The sequence below is a fragment of the Rhea pennata genome, chromosome Z (assembly GCF_028389875.1).
Source record: "Rhea pennata isolate bPtePen1 chromosome Z, bPtePen1.pri, whole genome shotgun sequence".
In the NCBI taxonomy this organism is placed as follows: Eukaryota; Metazoa; Chordata; class Aves; order Rheiformes; family Rheidae; genus Rhea; species Rhea pennata.
The window spans coordinates 66,293,887-66,312,616 of NC_084702.1; the positions used below are offsets into that span (position 1 = coordinate 66,293,887).

General features: G+C 38.3%; 1 protein-coding gene across 5 annotated transcripts in view; it reads right to left on the reverse strand.

The window, feature by feature from the left end:
* Nucleotides 1-18,730, reverse strand: part of GHR (growth hormone receptor) — a 130,799-nt gene that overhangs the window by 71,576 nt on the left and 40,493 nt on the right. For 4 of the 5 annotated variants that reach the window (XM_062600014.1, XM_062600015.1, XM_062600017.1 and 1 more), the window contains one exon: nt 13,316-13,400. The exons of the other annotated variant lie outside the window; for it this stretch is intronic. The gene's annotated coding sequence lies outside the window, so the exon portion shown is untranslated. The remainder of the gene's footprint in view (nt 1-13,315; nt 13,401-18,730) is intronic. 5 annotated transcript variants of the gene reach the window in all.

Genomic DNA, 18,730 nt, shown 5'->3' on the forward strand with positions numbered 1-18,730 from the left:
AGTTGTGCTCTGGTAAAAATCCTACTCTGTCTTGCATTGAACAACTGGAAGTTTTCCACAGCACAAGAAATTTCTCTTAAAATGTGCTCCTCCAATCGGCTGTGCTCCTCTGTGCACATATTCCCAAACATCAATTTTCCCAGCCCACATTTCTCCCTAAAGTTTTGTTTTGCTCTTTGATAGGCCTGAGCACAATGTCCTTTTCCACACTTCATCTACAATCCCTCTGCTCGCTCTGTACCGTAATACTTACACATTCAGGCTGCCTCTATCCACACTTCCCCCTTCTCTCCTCTCCATCAACCTCTGCTGAGTTTCCTACCAGTCTACTCTAAACTTTCCTATTTCTTCCTGCCCAACAACATGAAAAGAAAACAACAAAAATATCCCCTCCCCCCCCCCCCAAAAAAAAAAACCTCACAGGAATTCTCCACACAAATATCATTAATGGAATCAGTCTTTCAAAGCACATCTGTGAACAGAGTTTCAGCTTTCACAACCACATCACACCGAAAAACTCCGTAATTAGAACGGCATCAATTCTAACATGCAGCCGTCCACAACATGAACATCCCCTTTACCTGTTGCTGTGGCTGGAAGCCAACTCAGCTTCCTCCACAGAAGAGAGGTTTGAGAGCCAGGGTGCTAACCCAGGATCTGCAAATACATCCCAGAGGTCAACAATAATTTGAAACTTGAATGAGGTTTTGTTGCTGCAGACAAAACCAATCCCATTCCAGTACTGCTCTTCTGCTTGTGCTCACAGACTTGTTTACGTACCTACATGCAGTAAACTCCTTCAGGAAATTGTTCAAGTTAAAATTAATTCAGCCAAAAAACTTCCATAAATATTTGTTGTAACAAATCTGTTCGCTGACCTGGTTTATCATATGATTCCACAAAGATGCATACTGGGAACAGAGTGGGGACAGCACAGACGTGGGAATGAGCAGCCAGGGTTGAAGAGAGGACAGACTGCCCCTCCAGCAGCAGCTACAACTTATTTAAGAGCAGTTGTAGGACTGTACTGATCATTTCAGCTTCCTGCTTAGTCACAGACCTTGACCAAAACATTCAGTGGCCTGAAATAGGGCACTAAATGAATTTAGGTTCCTAAACTCTGAAGGTGACTAACTCCCTGCTTAATGCCTCAGTAGTGTGTTGCCGCTCTGTTCAAATCCAAATGGGTCCTCCAACAAAGTGTCTCTCAAGACAAGTGGCATGCAGAAGAAAAATTCCATAGGTGACTGAGTATGGCCAACACACAGGCAAGACTTAGCTCAAAACCCATGACCATTCTTGTTTGAAAATACAAAAAATATGGACAGGCCATGTACCATCCATTGTGCAGAAAACAGGAGGTCCCATGCTACCTTTATCAGAGCTCAAAGCCAGAGTCCTTGAGGCAGGGTCATATTCAAGATCTTCCTCAGGCAAAAAGTGCTGTAGTATGTGCAAGAGCTGTGAAGCACTAGGGATTCTGCAACCTTTGCATCTACCAAGAGCTCAGCAGAGCTGCAGACAAGGCTACCACTTCTAGGAATGCTGGAGGCCGAGGGCATGCTGTACTGCCATGGCTCCGGTAAAGGCAACTAAAGAGAGGTCTCATGGAAGAAAATGTGTTCCAAAGCAGGAGCTGCCCCATCACAGTACTGCTTTCAGTCATACAGAAGAAAATTTCTGAGAAGATTCCTCTGAAGTGCCATCTCCTCCATCAGTAGACAATTATTGCAAAAATTCTCATACACTTGTTTTGAAAAAATCCACTGCTGTTCCTCTAAAACCACTCTTGTAAGCTTGCTGCCAACAAGAACAGTATTGTTTAGAGGCTGCAATGTTAACCTAGCAAGAGACAGCTTCTTGCTTCTCATCAGCTTTAGGAGAAAACTGATCTTTTATGGTGTAGTAGTATCTGTCCTGCAGCACTTATTCCTGTACGTGATGAAAGACAAATGCCACTAACAAAGTCCCTGCCACTTAAAAGGACAAAAAATTTCAGTGTCTGTAATGCATGTTATTTTAAGGAATAATAGTCTACATCTCACCCAACTCTTAAAGCTTGCAGGAAGGAAGGGAGTTAAAACCAGAAAAAAATTACAACAGCTGACTGTCCTCAAGGCAGCTGAAACCTGACCACAGGAACATTTGGCTAGAGGTCAGCTCAGGCTAATTGCTTCAGTAGAGAAAGGGAGCCAGGAGTTATAAAAAGGATTAAAAAAAAAAAAGTGTTTGCTTTTTTTTTATATAGTGATATTAGAGTATGGTCAATCACAAGTGAATCTGAACACAACTCTTCTCCAGTGGGACATAAATATAGTCAGTATAGATGGGGGGAAGCCAGGCTAGGAAAATCTTTGAGAAGAGAAATTGTACAGCTATAATCTACAGAATGGTTTCCACCTACTCTGGTCAGATAACATGTTAAACCCACAATAAGTCATAAAGAGTTTTGCTTAACAACAGAACTGCCGTCTGAGGTAAAATATTAAGGTTTAGATAGTGCCTGAACCTGAGAGGACCAACAGGAGAGTACAGAAAACCTTTCTGTTCTTGTTCATTAAACTGTGCCTAAGAAAGGACTTCTGCTTTTGCCATCTTCATTAACCCACTGATCTCCAAATATGAGAAAAACTTTTCCCCTATAACCTCCTTCAGTTCAGTTTTGCTTGCCAAAGTAACACACGTACGACTATTCCAGAACCAAAGGTGGCTTTTTTGCTGCAGACTGTGCAACAAAATTACTGAGTGAAGGCTTAGTCTGAAAAAGTTCAGATTTTTGTATATTGCTACATCTCATCATTCCATCAGATCAAGAACAGGCAAAGACACAAGAACTTACAACACATATGAATACACAGAAATACTTCCATCACCAAGTAAGTACGATAGCTGAAAAAAAACAGAACGTTAAACCAGGCTCTCAAGTCCTGTGCTGCACTGCACCATACGTTTATGTACAGGTCAAACACATACACACATATTCTTGCAAACTTATTTTAGGGAAAAGGCCTTATGATTTACTTATTTTTGCAGCGTGTGTATTTCTCACAAGTGATCTCACGGCAAGATTTGTGCTACCAACAGAAAATCTTCCTCCTGTGCTTGCGTCACGTAGTACCAACAGGTTTGGCTCCGTATGCGTAGCTGAAATCCCTCTGCCTGCTCAGCCTCATTCCACTGAATGCCATAAGACAGAGTCATTCTGCAGACGAAACGCAGTCTGCAAGGGCCGGGCACTTCAAGACTTCTTTCCTTGCGAGCTGATATTACAGTTTGATTGAATCAGCAGCAGCGCTTGGAAGAAAGCCTGTTTCTATAGACTCCTTGTCAGTGTTATATTCTCAGCTGTGTTAACAAGTAGAAACAACAAGTTGTCTCAAATGATACGAATCGCACAGCATTCACCCAGGCTGTGCAGTAATCCAGGATACAAAAAAAATCAGAATTCATTATCACTGAAACCAAAATTATGCACCACAAGTAAAAAAATTCCTATACAGAGTGCATTTCTGGGGAAGGTTGGGGGTGGGGGAAGCACCACTATTAAAGAATGAAGGTCTCTGGCATAAAACTGCAATTATTATGCATGGTTTGACACCAATTTGAGGATTATCAAAGACTCCTCTTTGTGACAGTCTAGAAGAATGGAACAGAGGTGGTTTCATATCATTAGAGTGCTACATAGGCTAAAGAATTTATAATAATTTTAAGTACTGGAACTGAAAATGGCACTTTTTACTCTGATGGGCCCATTTAAACTGAAAAAAAGGGCAACAAGCCAACCGATTATCAGCTCTTAGATGCTGTTAAGGAGCCTTTCAATGAATCCAGAGTTTGAGCATTCTTCTGCAGTTGTACTGAAAGCTAACAAAGGGATAGCCCCAGAAACTGGCTTAGCAACTAAAAGGCAGATGGCTGTGGCATGTACCATAGTAATTCTTTATTTACAACAGAATATGTTATGCTTTGACAACACTAACCTGATGTACAAGATATTTGCAAGGGAGGACCTTAGCTGTAAAATTAGTTGATCATCTCTTTCAGAAGACAATTGCTAAAAGTGAATTAAAGTTATATTTTAAGGTTCTGCCTACCACCTAGGTATGAAAGTTTTCAACCGGGAAACACTTCATTGTTTGGTTTCCCTTTCAACCCAAAAAAGGTATCACAGCTGCAAAGTAGATGCATCTCAGCTAAAAGTCATGGTAACATCCAGCTGCTATTATGAAGATAGGAATTTTTGAGCTGACACTGGGTTTTACATGTACTTGTGTCACTAAGAAAGGGGATTCAGGCCTCTTTATGGGAATGACAATTCTTTCAGGCTATAAACACTTTTTCAACTTTTTTCAATAATTTTTCCCAGGCCCTTTCTTTCTTTCTTTCTTTCTTTCTTCTTCTTCCTTTTTTTTTTTTAATTTAATAATCATCCAAAAGACAAAATCCATCTCTTTGTTTTGTTATTTGTATACTATATTGCAAAGTGAGAGAATTTTTCTATATGTGTTAAAGCATACTCCATTCTGTTTAAAGAAACATAATGCATCAATATAATGTCAAATATTATGACAAGAAATGTCTGAAAATATATCTAGAATCTCCTCCTAGTAATCTGTATCAAAAAACATCGTTTTACCTAAGCTGCCAAACAAAAAAACATTTTATTATAAGTGCTTACACAGATAATTAATTACTTAGTAGCTTTTTTGTATCTTGATTTTCTGTATCTTTTAAACAGGCAAGGCTATTTTAACGTGAGAACATGGCTAAGTAATTCACCTAGCAGAGTTCTTTAAACCCAACAGAATGAAGACCTTGAACATAGGAATCTTGGTAGAAAGCAACCTATGTGACATTACTGGGAGTTCGGGCAGGAACACAAGTGTAACCTGCACGATAATTAACATGCTCAATATTAAAGAACCTTCTTACACCGGCTACCAGATCACACTTATATAGCAGGCCAATTCTATTGCTCCAGTTGGTATTTTCTTTGTAAACCTTCTTTTGTGTGCTAGTATTTGTGTATCACAGGAGTTATTAAGTATACTAACTAGCACTCTGGCAAATATAAATTAAATTTCAGTGCAGAAGTCCGCATCTGCTCTCGTGAGCTATTTTGTGATATGATCAGTTGATCATGGACAGGGACAGCTCGTGCAAGAAAAATTTCACACTGCAAATGAGGTCCTGCTGACCTCAGGTGAAACAAGGCTGGGTTGTAGCTAATTATTTTTGAAAAAAGTACCTCAATTTCTTTTAATAATCTTGAACTCAAACCTACCTTTCAGATCTCAAAGAATAATTCCAGAAAAATTCTCTATGAGTTTCATTTGCAATAGTATTTACACAAAAACTTTTTCCTCTAGGGAAAACATCTTCAAGAAGCTGTAAAACTCCAAGTTCAAGACCAGATACTTATCCTAGACTAATGGGACTATTTGACAGCTCATTACTACGAGACAACTGAGTTATGTGGTCTAATGCATGCTAAATTATTTACGTGCTGCAAACCAGATTAAACAATACATTACAAGGCTCATATGGCATTAAGGAAGTTATTGACTTAACTACCAGATTAAATGAAAGCTAGTAGCTGGCAGACAAAGGATTTTGGCAGGATTTCAGGATGGCCACTCCTGAGTCAAAGTAGTCACTTATTTGTCTTGGTCATCTGCAGAAAGGAGCAGGAAATCCTTCACATGCTGCTACCTCCATCATCTCCTACTGCTTGGTCAACATATGAAGATTCATCAGCTTGACAAAAGGTACAACTGGAAATAGTGCATTTAAGTTGGTGCGATTCTTTGTGTCTAGAAGTTTGTACCAGTATAAGCAATGATTTATACAGACTTAATTTACATCTGTAATTTATGGATGGAAACTAACTTTAAGTCTAGTTTAAGCTGATACAGGAGTTTGTATATGATTTTGTATCTGTTCAACAAAATTGCTTTTCAAAATAATTTCAAGTAAAATTCTCCGTTTAAAAAGTTTCAAAGTAAAAAATAAACAGACACATATTAGATAATGGGAACCAATGTGTGGAACTGCTTTCCACATCTCTCCTGTAAAATCATATGAGCACTGTTTCCATGGCCCTATTCCCCACTGATTTGCTGCTTCAGGTCCACATAAATCTGAATATACAAGCTGTGCACATCTACCAAGAAGTAGCCTAGTACATTCAAGGATTACATAAAACATTTGGAAAAGTCATATAAAAAGATCATAAGCTAGATCTTTAGTTGGTATAAATCAACAAAGCTGACGGACTGGTAACTGAATGTTACCAGCATGAAAAAAAACATTATTCAGTACTTTTACATGCAGCGTCACAAAAACAAGTCTATGTGAGGTAAGTAGGAACTCCTGAAGGAGAGCTGTTATCTGTCTGGACATTTGATAAAATTTTAAAAAGTCCTTTCACTTCTCCCTCTCCTTGCATTGGTAAGATCTGAAAATTAAAATACCCAAATAACAAGTCCGAAGTTTTTTTTTTTAATGAAGTACCTCACATATGAAAATGTTATGCTTTGATGAGGTAAGAATATATTTTGATGAGACAAGAAAGTATTTTGATGAGAGAGTATTTATTAAGGAAGTGGAGATGTGGGTTACACAGTGAGTGATCAAGCCAGCTTGACCCTTTTAAGGGCAATAAACCAAGAAGCCATGCACGGTAATCTCTAGATTTAGTGACCTGTTAAGAGTTAGTGAAGATGATAATCACCCAGTTAATCTTCTAAGCGGGCACCTGCAGTTAGCACAGCACTATGAGGAAGGCTATATTTTAGAATGAGAAAGGTAAAGGGAGATGACAGGTCATAATTAGAAATTTTTAACTGAAATTGAAAGGGGTTACTCAGGTCCAATGCCCAACATTTCTTCAAAGAAAACCCCAACTAAGACCTCTCTGCAAAATAAGCAACAGAAACAGCAGTACTAATACTGAAGGAGATGTACCACATCTATTTCAGAGATCTTTTAATGCTTTCAGACAGTCTTTCCGGTCAGCAAATCCTGAGGCAGGCTACAGTGGGGGTGAGTGTCATTAACCATTTCACAAGGGGAAATGGAGACACTGGGAAAGGAAATGGCTCGCCTGCGTTTACACCACAGCCCAGGCGCAGGGCAAGGGATGGACCGCATCCCCTTCAGGGTCTAACCTACCAGAGGTGAACTACCAACTTAAAACCAGATATTCTAAAACTTGCATTATAAACAGAAGAGCTTCTCAGGGGATGCCTGGCTGGCTGGCAGGGGGAGCGCAAGTCTGCTTCACGACACCTTCCCCTCCAGGAAGCCCATCATGTTGCACGCTTTGCAATTAAGAAAGCGAATCTTTGGAGCAGATTCTACTACTTTTCAAGAAAATGGAGCAGTACATTCACATTTCCCCATTTCTGCTGTTATTTTACAGAGGATCATGAGTAAGTAGATGTTTACAGACAAAATTTGCAAGGCATCTGCCCTGAGAAACAGCTGAGAGCCTGATCATTCATCCACCGCTACCAGAATTATTGCTTACACTCATACTGATTTTGTGAGGGCTAGCTGCAAAAATAAATCCTGTATGAGGCTAAATTTAAATCTCAAAGCTTAATTCATCTACAGTTTGAACAGCAGACTTGCCTCTGTATCCACTTCCATACTGAAACAAGGAGCAAGGCTGCTTTCACACGAACTTGTCAGCAAAACACTCAAGAGCAACTGGCTCTCTTCTCTCTGATCAGCATGTTTATATCATCCTACTCAATACTTGGCTCTGTGGAGTAAACTGCAGTCTTTTTAGTCTCACCTGTCTGATACGTGGAAGCTTTCTGCACACAAGTGGAACTTACTTCATTTTACTCAGGAAAGAGCATGATTGCCCCTTTTGTGGTTCTTACACTGATTAAATTTAATGAGGGAACTTTATTTTTGGAGAGATAAAAGGTTCCATTAAAAAAAAAAAAAAAAAAAAAAACTTACCACAAAAGTTCAAATATATACATATTCTTAAAGGTCATTAATGATGATATCATCTGCTCCCAAAATGTGTATGATGTTCAACAATCACATTTGAATCATGTGTATAAGCAACTACATTCACAGTGGACTGATTAGTCTCCAGTTCGATTACAAGGTGTAGAGCAGCCTTGGATAAATCGCATTGACCTAGGTTATCATTTAGCCCAACATTACCAGAACTGTAGAATATCACAGTAGATGGAGCTTTGAGTTTGAAATTAGCCTGATGTACAAATTAGTCCTGATTTTTATTTCACTTACTGCATAAAAGTTTGCCTTCAGGAATCAGAATTGATAACAGGTGATTGAACTTGTACACTAAGAGGAAATAATAACTCAGTATAGTTCATTCACGTAAGATATTCTTCTGTTGTTGCTACTGCAAATTCTAACAGGAAAAGTACAGAAAGACTACGGAGACCTGACCAGCCATATTCACAGCCGGCTCTAAATGTAAGTTCATACAAGGTGCCCTCACTCCACGTTAAAAAAAACCACCCAAATCCCACAAAGTCTGTAGCCTTTTCATAGCTTAGAAAATGAATACAGATGTTAGCTGTTCTGTAGGTCGCAGAGAACAATTAATTGCAGGATTACTTGGTGGTCTACTAAATTAGTTTCTTGGTTAACAGGACTCTGGTTTTGGCTGGCTTGGAATTGAGTTTCTGTCTCCCTAGGAAGGCAGGCTATCGTCCAATCTCACACTCCCTATAGCAGAGAGCTACAATTTACAGGAAAAAAATTGTGGATCAGCCAGCTTTCTCACGAACAGCTCAGCTGCCAGAGAAGTACTCAACAGCTATATTCTTACAGAGTACTGAAGTCCCCAAAACATAAAACTTGTAGAGCTCTTATGGATGTGTTTTAATTTCCCTGTGTCTTATTTTTTCATATTAGAGGAAAAGGATTTATTAAATCTTAAATGATTAAAGTATGTGTAACACTTAAATTTCTTGATATAGATACTTGTTACAGATCTTGCTGTAGATACTGCTTTGTGTACTTACATGCATATTTCACATCAGATCTTAAAAACAGTTTTGGAACTGAAATGTTGAGGTACCAAACTGCAGAAATGGTAGGAAATACATATCATGCTGTGCATGATTTTTATGCAACTAGCTTATTCAAAACAACCTGAAAGCTACTTTTTCCAAGAAAAATTTGTCATGATTGGAGTTGTACATTTAACTTACTGGTGTGGCTGAAAGTTACCTGATAGGGTAACAAGCAGCTGTTACTAGGAGCTCTAGCACGAACAGAGATGATGGCAGAGCTGTACAGAAAAAATATATGCAAAAAGGACTAGCACTTCTTTCTTTAAGGATTGTATGATTCTTTAAATAGGTTTTCGTTTATGGTATGTAGTTCATAAACTAGATGTATAGGCCATGAAATGGTGCCATTTAGCCAGTGCCATTTCTGCACAGAGAAGCACAGCTCTTAAAGCAGCGACCACTGCCCAAACACTCCAGTTCTCCTTTCTGCCACCGCAGCCCAAAGGAGACCTTGGCTTCCTCCTGTTGCACTGGGTGAGGAAGGTATGGGGAGCAGCTACTTCTGCAGGAACAGCTCCTTGCCCTCCTCCTTGCCCTTTTCATATTTCTCGACCCCTGCTGATGGTGGAAGTGGGATGGCAACTGCCCAGGAAGGAAAGAGATGGGAAGAGGACAGCTGCTTGCAAAGTGTGGTGAAAGAAAATAGCTGCTTCCACTGCGGCCAGAGACTGAGGGAGGATCGGGTAAAATAGACTGCTCTTGCTATACTAACAGTGGGTCAACTGCTGCTAAGTGTGAAAAAATAGAATTAACCTTTCCAAAATCCAGATTTAGTTTTCACACATCACTGCAAAGATTTTACTAGTCACATGTTATAAACCCTACGGTAATATCTACAGTGCAAAACTTTCTGCTGGTTTTCCTTTTTAAAGCACATAAAACTGTGGGAAGATAGGTTCCCCTACATTCCAATCTGATTGTTCTCACTGGTTCAGTGTTGTATATTTACCCCGAAAGATCTATTTTTAATTTCACAAAAAATTCTTAGACTATTTATGAGATGTTTTAGCTAGCATTCTGTATGAGTTAAAGAGTAGCAGAGTGCCAGAGCAGAAGTGGATACCAATAAACATGGAATATTCTCATTTAAAGAAGTATATATTTGGGGCAGTATATTTTTATGCTTACCCTGTTAGTTTCCTTTCCACCTTATGTATATTTGTTACTAAAATATGACTGCCTGTAGCCCTTCCCCAGGACATAACATCTGGCTTTGCTAGACCCATTCAAACTGAATCTTAGCTTTGATTTGAAATTTGCAGTAACATGATTCAGCAGCAGCAGAATTTGACTCAGTTCATTTAACATTAAATTGTCCTACTGATAGTAGTATTATTAGCTGGTAAAAAGTGAACACTTCGATCAGCATGATGAACTGATAAAGCAAAATTATGAGGAAAGATAATAAAACTAAAAAAAAAAGGCTGTTTTTGTTTTTATAATTAAGAATATACACCTTTTTGATCTACTTGTAACACTAGCACTCACAGAATTTGGATCTGATCCTAGTAGCAAGCTAATGGACGTAACCACAAATGGTGGATATACAGTTTGTGGTAGCCTAAAATCACTAAAGAAGTTGTCTGATGAGAAAAGTATTAGGGCATGTTGGTATTAAACTGATGGATATATTTATCGTCAATGTAACATCTGTACACTGACACTGTTAGTTTAGGTACGTTGTTCCCTGGGTTTAAAAGGTCATTCCAAAGAGAGAAGGCATTTAAGTCTATAAGCTCTTTCAAAATGTGGAGCAAGAGATCACGGTCAGCTTTATTTCCAATTTCTTAGCTTTCCTCACTCGCACATAGTGCCACAAATGGTTTCTGCAGTCTGTACGCTGTATTCCATAGGAAGAAAATTAGCAGATCTTCATTTTAAAATGAGAGAAATGGGCTGACCCAATAGCTGGATAAGTGTTAACAGCTAAAGAAACTTCAGTTACTGGAATATTTTAGAGCAGTTATTTCACAAACACCTCTGCTACTTTCAGCCAGATATTGAAATTTTTTCCAGCATATTCAGCAGAACTACCAACACTGTCAAAATCTATTTAAAGCTGTTCCTTGTGTGTTATCTTCCATTTGGATTGTAAATTCAGTAAGACACAAATTTTGCCACATCTATGGGCCACTTCTAGGATCGCAGACTTGAAGTAACAAGGTATCTGTTTAATTTTTAAGGAAAAATGCTACACATTGATTTAGGATAACAAAATCATTATTTTGAGTAGAACACTTGATTAATCTCGGTTTAGAAAATGTGCAGATGAACATTCCCACTGTGCCTAATGCTTTAAATGCCTCAATTTCACAGAAAAGCTGAGCAGTAAATCCACTTCCAGAAAACTGAATCTAGGGCTGCTGCGGCCAAAGGTATGTTAAAAGGTGAATATATAAAGCCCAGTCATTAGCAGGTCTACTCAGGAACAGTTATCACATTTTAAATTCTTATCTTAATCTAAAACTAACTTAGCACAGATAATGCAAGTTACAGGTATGTAATTTTTAGCATATCTGGTCAGCATAATCTCTCTTCCCCTATGATCACATCATCCTTGGAGAAAGTTAGTTCCTGTTCCCTGTGCCAAAATGTTCTCCAAGTCTAGTTAGTCTAGTCTACTTAGGGGAAAACTCCACAAGAGAAAGCATCAGAGAAATGATCTGTACCATCCAGGGATCCAGTATCAATTTCCAAGCAGGGGGTCACGCAAAAGGTAACAACTCTGCCTTGGTAATGCAACATTAGTACAGAATCAAGCACAGCACGCTATGTGAGCAACAACATCTCCTGCGTATCAGGATGCTTTGTTCCTATGTGGAAGTTAAGTATTAGCAGCCCTCACCTACAAATAGGAAACTGAAACACCACAAAGTTGACCAAGGTGGTGGAATCGTAGAGGGAGCCAGCAGCAGCGCTAAGCAGTGAGTCCGGACCCCGAGTCCACGTTGGGCGCTCCAAGTTCTAGGCGCGCTTCTTGCACTGCTGCTTAGCTGGGGAACAACAGGGATGCTGGGCACAGAAGGCCACGAGAACAGAACATAAAATGAGCTTTCTGTATGGTTGTATTACCAAGTTGCAGCTATAAAACTAGATAAATCATTCATAAAAAAGTGTGCTTAATAATTTTATAAGAGAAGGTAAGGTAATCACAACAGAGAAGGTTGTGGTTGAGGAGATCCCTAATGACTATTATGTTAAGCCTACTTTACATACATATTTAACAGGCAACTTTTCCACTATTCTGACCATTTAATTTTCTTAATTAAAGTTAATTCTTAGACAAGTCTCTCAGGCACAGATTTATGCTACAATGAATGCATATAGAGTTCAATCATCTGATTTTAGAAATATTTAAAATCTAGACAATAGGTGGCAAGTTCTACCTTTATTATATCGCAGCCTAAACAAACAAACTCTAGAATTTCTCTTCTGTTTAATAAAATAACATTTATGTATGCTTAGACAGAAATAGACAGCTAAGCTGCATGAAACTTATGGTACACAGAAGCTGGTTGTAAAATCCTATGTAACTGTTTAATGCTAGATAATGGCTTCCCAGCTCTATTGCATACATAATCACAAGTCTAGATCTCTTATATCACAGAATATTTCTGTGCTGTTTTTGATTCAAATTTACCCCTACAGTAACTGGATTAAGCTCACAGAAATACACTCCAGAAATGAATCGCACCAAATACATACATTCAAATTGGGCATCATTTCAGTGTTATCTAAACCAAGACTGGTCATATATAATGTCACAACAAGCATTTGCAAGCTCTCTTTCCCTGGAAAAACGTGTATATGCATATATTTTTTTCCAGTTGTTTCAGTATTATGTATTGAAAATATCAGGCAATTAATACTTAAAGTAACTTTACAAATGAGAACTGTCTCATAAAATACAAAGTAATTTCTCTCAGACAAAGAAAGAAGAATTTTCAGGACTTCTGCCACTTATTGAGTCCCTTATCTCAAATGCTAGCCACTAGTGCTCAGTACAAATAGGCCTGAAGCCTTAATTCAAGTATTTCTATTGTTTGGGGGAATATGAAAAAGTTAAGATTGGGATCCCGGTCAAATTCTGTATACTGCCTATTATCAATACCACCTTCTGCAGGAATGGATCGTGGGATTTCTGAGGATTACCTGCAGAGCACTACAGCACTCAATCTGATAGCTCTGCTTAGTCAACATTTATCTAAAAAGCTATTTGCAGGTAAAAAAGGTTATCACAGTACCTCAAGTGTCAGCAGGGTACAGATGATGCTTCACGCCTCCCTCAGAGCAACTGCAAAATATGACCACCTCCAGCCATCCCAGCACCTATGCAAAATTAGCAGAAACAGAAAAAATAGATGAGTTCAGCCATTCCAAAGGTCACAATGGAGGGAAGACAACATATTAAAGTACTAGTGGGTGTCCTGACACTGTCCTCCGCCAGGAAAGGCCACTGCGGGAAAGGCCACCAGCTGGACACTTGAACAATGGAGGTGGCAGGTCCACCTGCACTTCTCACTCAAACAGCGACGGCTGCCTCGGATGTCTCCCGTCACTGGTAGCCTGCCAAGCTGCAGTATCCTATGCTAACCTTGACATTAAAATGTATAAACATAGATTTAAATGGCCAAGAGAAGTCAGAGAGACTGATCAAGATTAATTTCCTACATACATCTAAGGTATAAATCAGTAGGACTGGAAGAAAACTCCAAATTATCAAGGAGTGGGTTTGGATGAATGGTATTGCACTCCTACTGCTTTAGGCAACAAAATTATACTGTAATAACTTACAAACTTCTAATTTCCAAAAAGTAACACTTCCTTTTCCTCTGGCAGTATGTAAAACTCACAGGAAGAAGCATGGTGTTAAAAAAAAAAAAAAAAAAAAAAAAAAAAAAAAAAAAAAAAAAGCACAGCATTTGTTAGATTCAGAATTCCTAAGTATATTTATCACTGCCATATTTGGCAGAGCAGCACTGTATAAAATGGTATTAAATTAGTAGTACTTTTGTATTTAAATACATTTTTCTCACTAGAGTAGCAATTAGTGTTCTTAGAAAAAGGACAAGTCCAGGGAAAGAGGGAATGTATTTTTCCAGTAAAGCCAATAAAAAAGCCTTAGCTGGTTCTGAGAGCATAAGCAATAGAAATTTGGATGAACATAGGTGATATTGATTTGCCCTGCAGGAGGGTTGGACTAGATGATCTCCAGGTCAACTGTTTTGTGAAAAGAGTTTTCAAGAAACATGCTGGGTTGTACTGCTAGGATTAAAGATTGTGAGTGAACATTTTATTGTGTTTCTCAGGAATCCTTCTTCATCGCAATGGTAAAAGTCTAAGTGGCACCTCTGTGTTAAAAAAAAAAAAAAAAAAAAAAAGCAACAGTGATAAACAATCACCCAAACAAAAATCTTTGAATCTTGAATCTTTGAAAAATTAAACATGCATCTGAAAATAAGAGAAAGAATTTTCCCGGCAAAAGCAAGAATAATATGCAACATCAGTCAAGGTTAAAATAAGTCGTCCTATGTGTTGTTAGCCAAAGTGAAATCTGTTAAGCAGGGATCTCTCCTGATTATTATCATTAAATAAGAGGGCTGAATAATATGTTACATGATAGGGTTTTACATTTTACACCATAATACACACAAACAAGCCCTAATATCCTGTTTTTCAGAAAGAGCTTGCTCACTTTTATGAGGTTGAAGATCTGATTGTTTGCTCCATTTACATATAATTTTGTAAGGTTTCCAATATTGATTTAATTCATGATTTTCACACAAGCCACAATTCTCTCTTTCAACAATAAATGGACAGCTTCCACCGAAATGAAATAGTAACATCTAAGGCAGCTGTTGACTGAAATGAGCTAACAAGGACTACTGACAAATTCCTGTTTCAAAACACTTGGTAGGGAATTAGCAAGTGGAAACGATCTTCATGTGACAAAGTCAGACTACTACAAAAGCAAAGGCAAAAATTATTCCAGTGGCTTTTTCAAGATATTTTGAAATCCTGCTCAACAGCAAAAAGATTTAGCTACTTTAAGGGCAACAGAAGGGAAGTGCCCTAATTTCTGATTACTTAATTATACTCGGAACATTTTGTTTCACTCTCAGTAGCAAGTGGTGATAGCACACAGACTGCATGCAATGACAACGCTTATTTGCAAGACTGCAGTTTAGAACAAGACACACAAACATGAAGATGGTTGTATTCATACTTGGCTTTGCCACTTCAATGTGTGTGAAAGAAGACAGGCAGTATTCCACATAAAGTAACTAGTTATATGTTTATATGGCCTGCAGCCACTTTCAATGATCTTGGAAAGAACTTCATCTTCAGCAAAAGGAGAACATAGATTTGTACAAATAGACTATACACATGAGGAGGATTTTTTTTCAATAAACTTTGCTTTTATTCTAATAATCTTAATGAACTAATGGGGCAAACAAAAGGATTGCAGCACTGAGTTAAGATAGGGACCATCCAAGAGTAGTTTCCTTCCCAAACTCATTAACAGGCTTAGTTCCTTATCAGCATATCAGGATTCCACCAGAGATCTGTGCCCCTTACATCCTCCTAAATGCCTCATAAGCTAATCTGTTAGAAAAGGGTAAAGTGGAATGGATGAACTGGTCCTAAGCATGCCAACAGTCCTTTCGTTCTTTGAAAGTGCATCTAAGTCAAGAAAAACACCAAACCGGTAGATTTTGTTTTTAAGAAACCATCTGAAAACATGTTATTTTCAGATACTGTTCTGCAGTCAGTTTTAAGGCAAGCAGGAGGCAATGCTCCACTGGATATCTGTGCAGGCATCTGCTCCCGAGGGAGAGGGCTGACCAAAATTAAACCGCTGCTTAAGCTGGAATGTCTGGGAACTGCACAGGCTCCAGTGTGCCTCCATGGACACTCACTGCTCCCCTCGTTAAGTCAAATCAAGTAAGGTGCTCCAATGCAATGCTACTGAGATGGAGTTAATCCTGCATTATGATATAGAGGTCATCAAAATTAAGAGAAATGTCAGCATCTTTTCTAGTATGTTATTCCAGAACACAGTAGGCATAAACTAGTTACTAGTTAACTTGATCAAGGTCATTTTATTCTCAGAAAGAGGTAAGGTAGGTAGAAGAACATATCAGCATGTAGTTTTAGGTTCACATCAGCTTCCTTTCTGTAGCATATGGTCTCCTAATAGAGCAAACAGGAGGAGCAGTGGCCTAGAACTGACAGACAGATACCAAGCACTGCCACTTCATTTATGCATGTTTTTAACTACAAGGCAACACACATCTTTTTACAGATATGTGTGCATACATACATGCATATGCACACAGACTTACTGATGCTGTGCTACAGCGTTTATTTGAATTGCTTATTAAACATATTAAGGTCATCATTTACACGAACACTTTAAACATGCATAAATGTGAGTTTGACAATTAAGGTGAATGACATTTCAGTGGCTGTGGGCTACAAAAATACAGTTACCATGGCTCAAGGGCAAGGGTAACTTGCATTAACAAGACAAAATGTAATTTGCCCAAGAGTTTTATTCTGACTGTATTTGACAGACTTTTATTCATCTCTCCTGTGATGTGTGGGACTTGCAGTGGGTCCCAAACTATTGTCTCCTGAAGCTGTATTGAAAATGACAAAAAGGAAAAATGGGCTCTTCACATGTATTTTCATGATTTCTCCAATCAAGAGTAGGGTTTTGTGCTTCTAATTTACTGAAGCCTCATTAATCATCATACACGCTCTTGTTCTGATGTCTCAGTCCAATCTGCAGCACCAACTGAACACTCACATTTACCCTCAGAATTATTACCTTGATCCCACTTCCACTGAGCAGTATTCCCTTGTTCTGACAGATGCAGGGTGACCTTTTAAGCGTTTTCTCTGAGCTCTTATCAGAATCATTTATCAACTGTATACAGGCTGTCACATTCCACCCCCCCGCAATATCCAGCTCATTCTCACTAATGACTTAGCTCTCTCCTCACTTCCTTTCCTCCTTTCTTTATGATTGCTGATTCTCTCCTTCCTTCAGTTCCTTTCTTCCCTTTCTACTCCTCATAAATGCATCCTCCCACTTCCCCAGCTTTAATTTATCCTCAGTATCTGTTTTCCTTGCTCTTGTTCTTTGCTATAACCATCTCCAGTAAAAACTATGTTTCCAGAAACTCATCCACTATCAAATCATTCCATCCTCCTTAAGTTCAAGCTACTTTAAACTCTACTTCTCTAATATAATGAAGTTTCATATCCTTAGCTGACCTACCTTTTTGCCACCATGAACTCACTCCTCGAACCCTCTCATCAGCTTTTTCTCTGCTCAGGAATTCCCTAAATCCTTTCAAGGAAACACTGAAAAAACCCACCAAGACTTTCCATCATCCTTTCATTGTTTTTCCTCAATTCAGATGGCTTTTTTTTTTTTTTTTAACAAACAAACAAACAAAACTTCTTTTCTGCCTTTAACCCTTCCATTTGCCTCACCAACACATGCTGGCTGAGGAACGACATCTTCATAACAAATCAACCTTCTTTTCCTCAATCCCTTTATATCCTTAGGAGTCTAACCATAAATCTAGACTTGCCCTTCAAGTTTTAAATGCTTTACTGAACCACATTTCTATTCTTACAGATTTGGAAATCTTTGCCTCTTTGATGTAATAATAACCGGAACATTTTCTTAGCAGCACTAAGCTGAGTTACAAAAGATATTTGTTTTGGCATGCATAGTTTTGTGTTTCATGCTGCATTATGCTTACAAATATATCTTCGGACAGGATAGCTCAAGAGTAAGCACTGCAGTCCAAGGCCAAATATAGGAATTAATACACTCCTTCAGGTTATAAAGAAACCATCAGCATTATAAAGGATGTAAACAGAAAAGAAGTCTCAACTTTTTTAAGTAGGTAATAATATCGCACCTGACACACAGGATAAATCTTATGGTAACCAGAAACAGTATCCAGGCTGTCTTTTGTGAGTGAAACATGTCATATTCCCAGCTATAATTAGTAAGTATCTCCTTAAACTGGAAGAATGTTATGAAGAACTGTTTAGTCAAAGTTTATGTAAAGTATTTAGAGATCTGGGTGGCAAGAAATTCAGAGCAAGAGTTGAAACTCTTGCTCACATACCAACAACTTAAAAGGGAAGTTTCCCTGATAAATTAACGGGGAAACATCAAGTAAACCTGAAAAAAACAACAAAACATATTACTGAATTATTGTAGCCAGTTCTCATTGAAGCCAGTCCGCACTAAAGAGACTAACAGACTTCAAAGGAGTAAAGAGCTAGGAATGTTATTTGAAGTCCGAGACATCTTTTTATAATCAAGATGATCTCTCCCATTTATTCAAGAAAAAGATAAAGGATTACTCAACTGCAGTTAATAATAACCTCCATGTGGAAGAAGCTACCGATATTAGACTGCTCTTTAACGAAGTAAGAGAGATACTGGAAAAAAAAAAAAAAAAAAAAAAAGGTACAAACTGGAATTTACTAGAGGTTGAACAAACAAGATCTCCATCACTTGAACTTTCTTTTCAAGCCTGAATATCTTTCAAAAACATGAATTACTGGTTGAAATTCTCTGACCTGTGTAATACAGCCACAGAGAACACGCTGGAAAGAACTGCCAA